At 43.3% G+C, this 11777-nt stretch overlaps 1 protein-coding gene and 1 long non-coding RNA gene across 3 annotated transcripts in view; one reads left to right on the top strand and one right to left on the bottom strand.

Moving 5' to 3' along the window:
• Positions 1–2211: 2211 nt before the first annotated feature.
• LOC115831287 lies at positions 2212–11263 on the bottom strand. Its single transcript, XR_004026811.1, has 3 exons — positions 11174–11263; positions 4664–4746; positions 2212–3280 (listed from the first exon to the last, which is right to left on the bottom strand). It is a non-coding gene; the product is annotated as an uncharacterized LOC115831287 (long non-coding RNA).
• The window catches only part of WAC (WW domain containing adaptor with coiled-coil), an 87697-nt gene continuing 87123 nt past the window's right edge, over positions 11204–11777 (top strand). The window contains exon 1 of one of the 2 annotated variants that reach the window (XM_003269400.4): positions 11204–11742. The gene's annotated coding sequence lies outside the window, so the exon portion shown is untranslated. The remainder of the gene's footprint in view (positions 11743–11777) is intronic. The other variant, XM_030799022.1, reaches the window with a different exon arrangement.

Here is an 11777-nt window from a genome sequence, read left to right as displayed (position 1 = left end):
TCAAAGTATTTTCTAATTTATCTTGTGATTTAATCTTTCTTTGACCCATTGGTTGTTTAAGGGTGTGTTATTTTCAGTTTTATTCCATTGTAGTCAGAGAAGACACTTTGTAATTCAATCTCTTAAAACTGAGACTTGTGGACTAACATGCTTTATTCTGAAGACTGTTCCATGTGAACCTGAGATATCTTGGAATGTCTTTTTCCACTTGCTATGGTTTGAATGTGTGCCCTCCAAAATTCAGATACTTAAACTAAATGGCCAACATGATGGTATTAAGAGGTGGGACTTTTAAGAGGTGGATGTCTTTTTTTTTTTTTTTTTTTGGAGACGGAGTCTCGCTCTGTCACCCAGGCTGGAGTGCACTGGCACAATCTCGGCTCACTGCAAGCTCCACCTCCCGGGTTCACGCCATTCTCCCACCTCAGCCTCCCAAGTAGCTGAGACTACAGGCGCCCGCCAGCACGCCCAGCTAATTTTGTTTTTGTATTTTTAGTAGAGATGGGGTTTCACCGTGTTAGCCAGGATGGTCTCGATCTCCTGACCTTGTGATCCGCCTGCCTCAACCTCCCAAAGTGCTGGGATTACAGGCGTGAGCCACTGCGCCCAGCCAGGAAGAGGTGGGTAAGTCTTGAGGGCTCCTCCCTTCATGAATGAGATTAGGTGCCCTTAAGTTAAGGCCTGATGAGGAATTTCATTCCTTTTTGCCCTTTTACCTTCTGCCACGTTGAGGATATAACATTCCTCCCGTATAGAGGATGCAGCAATAAGGCGTCATCTTGGAAGCAGAAAGCAGCTCTTACCAGACAACCAAACCTGCCAATGTCATAATTTGGAATTTCTCAGATTCCAAAACTGTGAGAAAATAAATTTCTGCTCTATATAAATTACCTAGTCTCAGGTATTCTGTTATGGCAGCACAAGAAAACTAAGGTGCTGGCTGGGCGCAGTGGCTCAGGCCTGTAATCCCAGCACTTTGGGAGGCCGAGGCAGGCAGATCACCTGAAGTTGAGAGTTAAAGACCAGCCTGGCCAACATGGAGAAACCCCATCTCTACTAAAAAATACAAAATTAGCTAGGTGTGGTGGCACATGGCTGTAATCCCAGCTACTCAGGATGCTGAGGCAGGAGAATTGCTTGGGCCCGATAGGCGGAGGTTGTGGTGAGCCAAGATCGTGCCATTGCACTCCAGCCTGGGCCAAAAGAATGAAACTACCTCTCAAAAAAAAAAGAAAAAAAAAAGAAAACTAAGGTGACACCCTTTCACTTTCAACATATTTGTGTCTTTCGTTCTAAAGTGAGTCTTTTATAAACAGGATATAGTTAGAGCATTTAAAAGACTCCATTCTGCCAATCTCTCCAACTGTTAAATGGAGTTTAAGGCATTCACACTTAATGTAGTTAGTAGTAAGGGAGGACATTGCCACTTGCTATTTGTTTTCCCTATGTCTTCCTCAATTCCTCCCTTATGCCTTTTTTGTATTAGATATTTTCTAGCATACCATTTTTATTCCCTTTTCAAAATTTTTAGTTATTTTCTTAGTAGTTGCTCTAGGGATTACAATTAACACTTTCATTTATAACAATCTCTTTCAAAAAATACCAACTTAGTTTCAACAGTACACAAAATTTTTGCTCCTATACTTCATACTTTCCTCATCATCATGAATCACCTTAATACACTGTGCTTTCATTGACACAGATATAATTATTACTTTCATTTATATCTACCTACGTATTTAAATCTTTATCAGTGTTTTTTATTTCTTTATGTGGATCTGAATTACTGTCTAGTGTTTTTTCACTTCAGGCTGAAGGATCCCTTTAGTATTTCTTGTAGGGCAGGACTACTAGTGAGATACTCTGTTTTTGCTTATCTGTGGATGTCTTAATTTCTCCTTCACTTTTGAATGATAGTTTTGCTGGATACAGAATCTTGACAGTTTTTTTCTTTTTTTTTAATTCTTTTTTTTTTTTTGAGACAGAGTCTCACTGTCGCCCAGGCTGGAGTGCAGTGGCACAATCTCAGCTCACTTCAGGCTCCACCTCCCGGGTTCACGCCATTCTCCTGCCTCAGCCTCCTGAGTAGCTGGAACTACAGGCGCCCGCCACCGTGCCCGGCTAATTTTTTGTATTTTTATTAGAGACGGGGTTTCACCGTGTTAGCCAGGATGGTCTCGATCTCCTGACCTCGTGATCCGCCTGCCTTGGCCTCCCAAAGTGCTGGGATTACAGGCGTGAGCCACCAAGCCCGGCCGACAGTTTTTTCTTTCAGCACTTTGAATACGTCATCCCACTGCCTCCTGACCTCTGTGGTTTCTAATGAGAAGTCAGCTATTTATCTTACTGAGAATCCTTTGTATGTGAGGAATTGCTTCTCTCTTGCTGCTTGCAGGATTCTTTGTCATTGACTTTTGACAGTTTAGTTATGTGTCTTGGTGTGGGTCTTTTTGAGTTTACCCTATTTAGAGTTCTTTGAGGCTTGAATATCTAGATTCATGTATTTCATCAAAGCTGGGACATTTTCTACCATTATTTCTTCAAATATTATTTATGTCCCTTTCTTTCTTCTCCTTCTGGGACTCCCATTATGCATATATTGGTATGCTTGATAAGAGTCCCAGAAGTCTTTTATGCACTGTTCATTTTTCTTCATTCTTTTTCCTTTCTGCTCCTCAGACTGCATAATCTTAATTGACCTATCTTGAAGCCTGTTGATTCTTTCTTCTGACTTCTCCAGTCTGCTGCTGAATACCTCTAGTGAATTTTTAGTTTTAGTTATAATACTTTTCAACTCCAGAATTTCTATTTGGTTCTTTTCTACAATTTCAATCTCTCTAATGTTATTCTGTATTTGATGAGACATTGCTTTCCTAATTTTTTTGTTCTCTGTCCATGGTTTCTTTTAGCTCTTCTGGCATATCTAAGTTGATGAAAAGTCTTTGTTTTCTACATCCAAAGTCTGTGCTTCTTCAGGGGTAGTTTCTATTAATTTCTTTTTTTCCTGTGTATGGGCCATACTTTTTTGGTTTTACCTTGTCTTGTAATCTTTGCTAAAAATGTGACATTTTGAATAGTATCATAGTGTAGTAACTCTGGAAATCAGATTCTCCTCCCTCCCCATAGTTTGTTGTTGGTACTTGTTACGGTTACTATTGTTTGGTAACTTTTCTGAACTTCATAAAGTCTGTATTTGTTGCTGTGTGTGACCACTTGAGCTTCTTTTGTTAGCTTAATTCGCAGCTAGTGATTCAACAGAGAAATAGATTTCCTTAAATGCCTGAAACCAAGACAAAAAGAAAACACTCTCAGTCTTTACCAGTAGGCTCTGTGTAAGCGTGGGGCATGCCTTCAACATTCAGCTAAGCAACAAATTCACCTTAGTTTTCACTTCCTATTTGAGCAGAGCCTGATGGTTAGCCAGAGGTGAGAGTTTAAGGCTTTCTCAAGTCTTTTCTGAGTATTTGCTCACCCTGGGTGTGAATGTGGCCTTTTGGATTCCCAGGAATATGTGGGAGTTTTAAAAGCCCTTATTCTCCAAAATATCTTACTTTCCAGCTTTTCCTCCCAGGCTTTTTGGTGTGTCTATTGTTTACCTTAGCTATTATTCTTTGCCCAAGATGGCAGAGGCTAATAAACTTGCCTTTACAAATTTTTGACAAATGCCTGTAGTCACCCATCTTCCTCAGGAGATTTCCAAGTTAGGTGAACTAAAATAAGCCTCCATAATTCTTTGAAAACAAGGTCCATGGCCAGGCATAGTGGCTCATGCCTGTAATCCCAGCACTTTGGGAGGCTGAGGTGGGTGGATCACCTGAGGTCAGGAGTTCAAAACCAGCCTAGCCAACATGGCAAAACCCTGTCTCAACTAAAAATACAAAAATTGGTCGGGCATGGTGGTGAACACCTGTAATCCCAGCTACTTGGGAGGTTGAGGCAAGAGAATCACTTGAAGCCGGGAGGTGGAGGTTGCAGTGAGCCGAGATTGCGCCACTGCACTCCACCCTGGGCAACATGGGCAAAACTCTGTCTCAAAAAAAAAAAAAAGAAGACAGAAAAAAAGAAAACGAGGTCCATTCTGCTCCCTTTGGCACCAGAACAGATATCAGAAACGCAGGTCGTTGAACAGATATCAGAAATGCAGGTCGTTGAACAGATATCAGAAATGCAGGTCGTTGTTTTCAAAGCTGGACAGGGAGGTGGTACCAGGGTAAGTTTAAGTGACAGAAAGTGCTCCTGAGATTCGGGATTCAGACTTTATTTTTTTTTTTTTTTTGAGACAGAGTCTCGCTCTGTCACCCAGGCTGGAGTGCAGTAGCATGATTTTGGCTCACTGCAACCTCCACCTCCCAGGTTCAAATGATTCTCCTGCCTCAGCCTCCCGAGTATCTGGGATTACAGGCGCCCGCATCCACACCCAGCTAATTTTTTTGTTGGTCTCTAACTCCTGACCTCAAATGATCTGCTCACCTTGGCCTCCGAAAGTGCTGGGATTATAGGCATAAGCCACCGCACCTGGCCTTAGCCATCTTTTTAAAAAGATGTTTCCTCGGTTACTATAAACCTTTGACTAATTTCCAGAATTTATATAAAATTGATTCCGACAATTTTTGCCAATGTATTCACTGGTTTTGTGGAGAAATGCACTCTTGGAGTTTCTTACTCATCATTTTCAACGACACCACCTTCAAAGGACTGATTCTTGAAGAACTTCAACATTTGCTGGTGGAGTAGACAAGGACGAGTCTGTGAAAAGTAATGAGAGGAGCAGTCAGAGAAGGAAGAAGAAAATACAAAATGTGTTGTGCCATAGAAGGCGAGAGAGAAGGGCAATGCAAAGAGAGTCACTATCAATGTCAAATATTCTGAGATCAAGTAAGAAAAAGAGTGAAAAAAATGTTCGTTAAACATAGGTACAAAGAAGTTGTTTGTGACCTGTGACCTTAACACTATTTCTAAATGAGACAACATTGATATTTTGAGCAGGACAAGTCTTAAGTATAAAGGACTGTCCTACGCATTGCTACATGTTTAGCATCTTTGACCTCTGGTAACTAAATATCAGCAGCACCCTTCGCCCTTAAGTCACACTAAAAATATAGCAGTGATAAAAAAAAAAAAATACTGCCACACATTTCCAAATGCCCCCTGGAGACTCGGCACTGCCTTTTGAAGAACCACTGCTGTGGGGAAATCTATTTTGCCAATATTATGGGGGCAGATGTCAAACTACAGTGACCTAAAATGTAAATACGAGAGTAAAGAATGAAACAAGTGAGGTACCACAAATAAGACTTGGCGGATGTTTGGCTGAAGTGAGCAGTTAAGAGTATAGGGTCAAGAAAGGGTTTTTTTAGTGGTAGGATTTAGATATGTTTAAAGACCAGTGGAAATAATCCAGATGAAAGAGAGCTTGAATATACAAAGGAAGGGATAATTGATAATATAAGGTGAACTGAAGGGGGGATGGCAATAAAGGACAGGTAAAGAAAATGGCCTTAGATAAGAAGCTTACTTTCTGCTTTGAAACAGTAACCTTAGGCACTTAGGCAATGCAGTAGGATCCTAACTAGTTTCCCTGCTTCTTTCCTTGCAATATAGACTATTTTCAACACAGTAGCCATGTCATTTTCTGCTCATAACTCTTCAATAGCTTCCCAATTAACTCAGAATAAAAGCCAATCTTCTTATAATGGCCTATAAGATCCTTCAGTCTGTTCCTCCACACACTCCTTCAACTTTGCCTCATTTCCTAATATTTTCCCTCTCAGTCACTACCCTTCAACCACAGAGGTTTCCTTATTATTTCTGAACACATTAGGCACAGTCTTTCCTCAGGACCTTTGCTCTTGCTGTTCCCTTTGCCAGAAACATTCCTTTCCAGACACCTGTATAGCTTGCTACCTCATCACCTTCAAATCTTTGCTCAAATGCCACGTGCTCAATAATCACTCTACTTGAAAACATTACGCTTCCATCCAACACTTTATCTTACCCCACTGTTCTCTGTAGCAGTTATTACTTTCTAAATTACTATGCCATTTGATTTTGGTGATGATGAGGCTGAAGTGGAATCACTATATTCTATTATTTTATAATCTTCAGCAGCATGCAACTGCTCAGAGGTGCTCAGAAAATTAATGGTTGGGTTAATTCAGGTTAAGTTTCACCAGACACAGGTAAAGGGTTTAGGGTATGCTCCTCAATATTAGCTGAACTTTAGTATCTATTATCTGGAAGAACCTTAAAAAATGGCCAATCTTGAGTCAATAAGTAATTCTCCCAAGATCTGTTGATTGCATTATTTACATCATCCCTGCCTAGAAGGGTACACCATATGATGATATGGTGACGTCCTGGAGGTGTTTACTCCCCTTTCCCAGATAGTAATTTTTGTTGCAGTTTCTTGTTTTTCCTCATAATTGAATGAAAGCTTCATATCACAAATATGAGACCCCAAAGTATCTCCTTTTAGTTATGTATTATACTTAAAATACAAACTCCATAAGAGCAAAATCCAAGTGACTTTGCTTAACACTATGTTACTAAGACTTGATACACAGAACTTCAATACTATTTTTAAAGAATCAATAACCACCAGTAGTGAAACATGTATGTGCCAGGTACTGCTAAATTATTTACACAATTTCAATTACTTTTCACAAACAGTACTATACCCTATTAAGCCAAGTTTAGAGACAAAGCAGGATAATCTTCAAGACTAGTAATTTGCCCAAGGTGACGTTGCTAGTCAATAATGTAGCCTGAGCTCTACGTAATGTCATACTGATTCTAAAACCCATGCTTTTAATCACTAAAGTAGGCTGAGTTTGTGAGGAAGGCAAGGACAGAGAAAAAAGAGGAATGAAGTATGTGAAAATTTTAAGGAATACATCCTTATTTTATGATGTTTTAGAAATTGCAGCAAAACTTTTTAAAGTCCCTTTTGGCTGGGCACAGTGGTTCACGCCTGCAATCCCAGCACTTTGGGAGGCTGAGATGGGCAGGTCACGAGGTCAAGAGATGGAGACCATCCTGCCCAACATGGTGAAACCCTGTCTACTAAAAACACAAAAATTAGTTGGGTGTGGTGGCACGCGCCCATAGTCCCAGCTACTTGGGAGGCTGAGGCAGGAGAATCGCTTGAACCCAGGAGGTGGAGGTTGCAAGCAGCCAAGATCGCGCCACTGCACTCCAGCCTGGCAACACAGTCAGACTCTGTCTCAAAAAAAAAAAAATATCCCTTTCACAACTAGAGGCTTGAGGATTTCACTTTTTGGTTCTTCCTTCAATAGAATCACATTAAAATCTTGGTCAACCTATATATAACCTATGAGTTGATAGTTTTTCCCCTCTATTGGTTGGTATGTGTTCAATCTACAGGTTGAAATGTGGGTCTTTTACTCATTTGGAAACTTGATATTTCTCATTAGATAGCAGTGTAAATAACCTGGTTTAAGATTTGCTATACATGCAAATTCATGTACATTTTTTAATATCTATCACAATATTTTGCCTGTATTAGGAACAATCTAGCTTTATCCTCCATCTTATTTGTGAGAACAGGACTGGATTTATAATTCCTTTATTCTTTCACAAAGCAAACAGAAATAGAACCTATGCTTTTTCCTCGAGAATTCAATTTTGCTATTTTCATTGTGTATGTTTCTGCAAGCAAATATCCTTTAATTCAACAAATATTTATGGTATGTCACATGAAGCATTCATTCTAGTGGGAAAACAACCAATAAACAAAATATATGGCAAATGGTTTTAAGAAAAATAGATCAGGGTTAAGAGAGCAACATGGTGGTAGGGTGCCATCATGCAGAGTTCTCAATTAAACAAGACAAGACTTAATTAGAGACCTGAAGAAATGAGGGTGTAAGCTAAGCAAGTACTAAGGGGGAAGAGGATTCCACGCAAAGGGACAGCAGTGCAAAGGTCCTGAGGCAGAGGCATGCTTGGTATATTGGAGAAACAGGGAGGGATGGTAGAATGGTGGGAAAAGAACGAGAAACTAGGGCCGGGCGCAGTGGCTCGTGCCTATAATCCCAGCACTTTGGGAGGCTGAGGTGGGTGGATCACGAGGTCAAGAGGAGACCATCCTGGCCAACATGGTGAAACCCCGTCTCTACTAAAAATACAAAAATTAGCTGGGTGTGGAGGCACGTGCCTGTAGTCCCAGCTACTCAGGAGGCTGAGGCAGCAGCATTGCTTGAACCCGGGAGGCAGAGGTTGCAGTGAGCCAAGATCACGCCATTGTACTGCAGCCTGGCAACAGAGTGAGAATCAGTCTCAAAAAAAAACAAAAACAAAGAGCAAGTAAAGAAGTCAGTGGTAACAGGCAGTTTACATATGGCCTAGTGGATCATGGCTATAACGTTGGCTTTTATTCAAGATTGGAATGATATTATCTGATTTTTTAAGGGATTACTGCACTGTATGAGACAGCAAACAATGTGGAAGCAGGCAGAGAAGGGCAAGATCAGTTAGAAAGCCTTTGCCACAGTCCAGGTGGTGTAATGATGGTGGCTTGGACCAGAGTGAACTTGGTGGAGGTGGGTTACAGAGATCAGATTGTGGATATATTTTGAAGGTAATGCTGGCAAAATTTGTTGATGGAGTCAATGTGAGATATAAAAGATGACTCCAAAGTTTTTAGCTTCCACTGGAAGAATGGAGTTGTCATTTCAAGAGACTGGGAAGATCTCAGCAGGACTTGTTTGGGGTGGGGGGAGATAGAGTTTGGTTTTGAATACATTAAGTCTGTGATGCCTGTTAGAAACTCAAGCAGTGTTATACAGTAGGCAGTTAAGTGTGAGTCTTGTGTTCATAGGAAAGGTGTGGACTGGAAATTCAAATGTGGGTTTCATCCAGTCAGAGATCTGAACGAGATTGCCTAGGGAGAGAGAACAGAGGAGGGCGGGTTGTAAGATTTGAATCTTGGGCCACTCCAGCATTTAGAGGCTGGAAAAGAAGGAGAAACCAGCAAGGAGTCTAAGGAACAGCCATTTGGGAAGGAAGAGAAGCAAGAAAGAAAATGAAATCCTGGTAGGCAAGATAAGGAGCTTTAGGGAGAAGAAAGTTATCAGCTGTGTCAAATGCTGCTGACAAGTGGAGATGAAGACCGAGAAATAAAAATCAGGCTTGAAAACATGGACGCTACAGATGATCTTGAACAGGTTCAAGAGTGTGGGAATGAAGTCTGTGGGTTCAAGAGAGAGTAGAAGTAAAGATAAAGTATTTCTGTAAAGGAGAGCAGATCAGACTTCTGATAATGTGGTTTTATTTAGAGACAGCGTCTCACTCTGTCACCCAGACTGGAGTGCAGTGGTGAGATCTTGGCTCACCACAACCTCTGCCTCCCAGGCTCAAGCGATTCTCCTGCCTCAGCCTCCTGAATAACTGGGATTACAGGCGCACACCACCACACCTGGCTAATTTTTATATTTTTAGTAGAGATGGGGTTTCACTATGTTGGCCAGGCTAGTCTCAAACTCCAGACCTCAAAATGATCCACCCGACTTGGCCTCCCAAGGTGCTGGGATTACAGGCATGACCCATTGCATCCGGCCTATTTATTTTTTGAGACAGGGTCTCCCTCTGTCGTCCAGGCTGGAGTGCACTGGTGTGATCATGACTCACTGCAGTCTCGAACTCCTGGACTAAAGTGATTGTTCAGCCTCAGCCTCTGGAGTAGCTAGGAATACAGGCATGCATCACCATGCCTGGCTACTTTTGAGCAAATGGTTTATACCAATTTCAGCAGACATCTAGTTATCAAACAGATCAGTAGTAATTTTGATGCCAGTTTTCAAAAAGTTTCTATGAAATATTTGTTATTTGTTGTACTCCTCTGATGTTTGTCTTCAATGGATTCACTACAAATATGTCAGAAATTGCATGTTAAGACGCTACCGAATTTTTTTGTTTTCATCATTTCAGTCACTGGCAATTTTTTTTTCAGTTACTGACAGTCTAAGTGAGCATTAAATAGGCTTTTTATTGGTCTGCACATCTCCATAAACAGCAATAATCTTCACATCTGGCAGGTGGATGTGACAAATAAGATTATGTAATTTTTTTTTCCAACCAGTTGTGATTTCAGAGGCTTTCTCCCTACATCATTCCATCTCTTCATTCTATTAGGTCTAGCAATAATGTAACTTCTTAGACACTAAATAAATCAGTTACTTTTTATTTTTTGGAGGGGGTTGTTTCTTCTGACTTGTTTACTAGTTGCCTCTTCTGTGTTAATCACATATTTATGTTTACCACAATTCTTTTCATTAAACTAATGTTGCCTTACAAAGAGTTTAGTGCAAAAAAAAAGTCAATCAACCAATCAATCACCCGAATACCATCACTCTCAACTAACGGTTGTTTGGTATACTTGACTTTTCTCCTCTCAATGTACCTGCAGCAGTACATAAAATCAAATTTGTAGCAATTTCACTTAACACACCTGAGGCCTTTATTCACACCCAGAACTTTCACATGAATTTTCTCTCACCAACGGACTTCAGCGAGGAAGAAACAGAAGAGGGAAAAGTGAGAGATAAAGAGAGGGTGGTCAGGGCACCGCTGGGTATGGAAAACGTTAGAAAGGGGTGAAAAGCCGAGCGCAGTGGCTCACGCCTGTAATGCCAGCACTTTGGGAGGCCGAGGCGGGAGGATCAATTCAGGCCAGAGGTTCGAGACCAGCCTGGGTAACACAGCGAGACCCTATCTCCGGAAAAACTTCTTTAAAAAAAATTAGCCGGGCGTGGTGGTGCATGCCCTTGGTCCCGGCTACTCAGGGGGCTGAGGTGGGAGGACCCGTGAGCCCCGGAAGTCGAGGCTGCAGTGAGCTGTGATCGGGTCACTGCACTCAGACTGGACGACAGCGCGAGACCCTGTCTCAAAAAAAAAACAAGGGGTAGGGTGAGGCAGTGAGACGGTTCAGCGTTGTTCCTAAGGAACTAATCTCCCTAAATTTCCAGTCTCAAGCACCGCTTTCATTCCCTGCCCCGAGCGGCGCTCCCTGCTCCGCGCTGGCATCTCCGCTGAGGGCCGCCCTGACGCACGGCCTTCTGCCTTGGACACAGAACCCCTCAGCCCTTCCTATTGGCCGTTTCTGGCCGGGACAGCACACGCTCCTTCCCGCCTCGGGGTGCAGGGTGAGACTTACGTCTAAAGGGTGCCCGGCGAGCTCGCAGCAGCCCCTGCCCCACGGAGGGCCGGTGGCGCGCGCGGCGTCCGGTGAGGGGCAGCGGCCCGGGCTCGGTTCCGGCTTCTAGCAGCGGCCCGAGGGCGCCGGAGCGCGCTCCCCGCTCCCCAGGGCGCAGCTTCCGCGGCTGCAGCCCAGGCAGCTCTTCGGGAAGCGTCCGCCCTTGGTCTCGCCAGGGGGTTTCCGATCTCCCCGCCCGACAGCGCAGGGGCGGGGGCAGCGGCCGGAGAGCTCGCCCGAGAGCACCCCCTCCCGCGACGCCTCTGGGCGCACGCGCAGCCGCTGCAGCCTCCCTTATTTAGTCCGCGATGGCTTCCCTCGCGCCCCACCGTCCTCTTCCGGAAGGCGGCTCCCTCCCTGCGCGGCCCGGAGCCCCTGGGATCAGTCTCGAGCAGGCGCCCGAGCGAGACTATCCCTAAACGGGAACGGCGGTGGCCGGACTCGCGAGTGAGGAAAAGAAGGAAACGGCAGACTGGTCGCGAGGAGGAAAGCCAGGCCTCAGAGGAGGAGAGAGGCCGGAGCCAGCCGAGGTTTGCCGAGGGCGGTGTTCCGGACCCGCGCGGGG

Source organism: Nomascus leucogenys, chromosome 18, assembly GCF_006542625.1.
Source record: "Nomascus leucogenys isolate Asia chromosome 18, Asia_NLE_v1, whole genome shotgun sequence".
Taxonomy (NCBI): Eukaryota; Metazoa; Chordata; class Mammalia; order Primates; family Hylobatidae; genus Nomascus; species Nomascus leucogenys.
The sequence above is the reverse complement of the archived record's forward strand: the minus strand, read 5'-3'. Positions and strand labels throughout refer to the sequence as shown.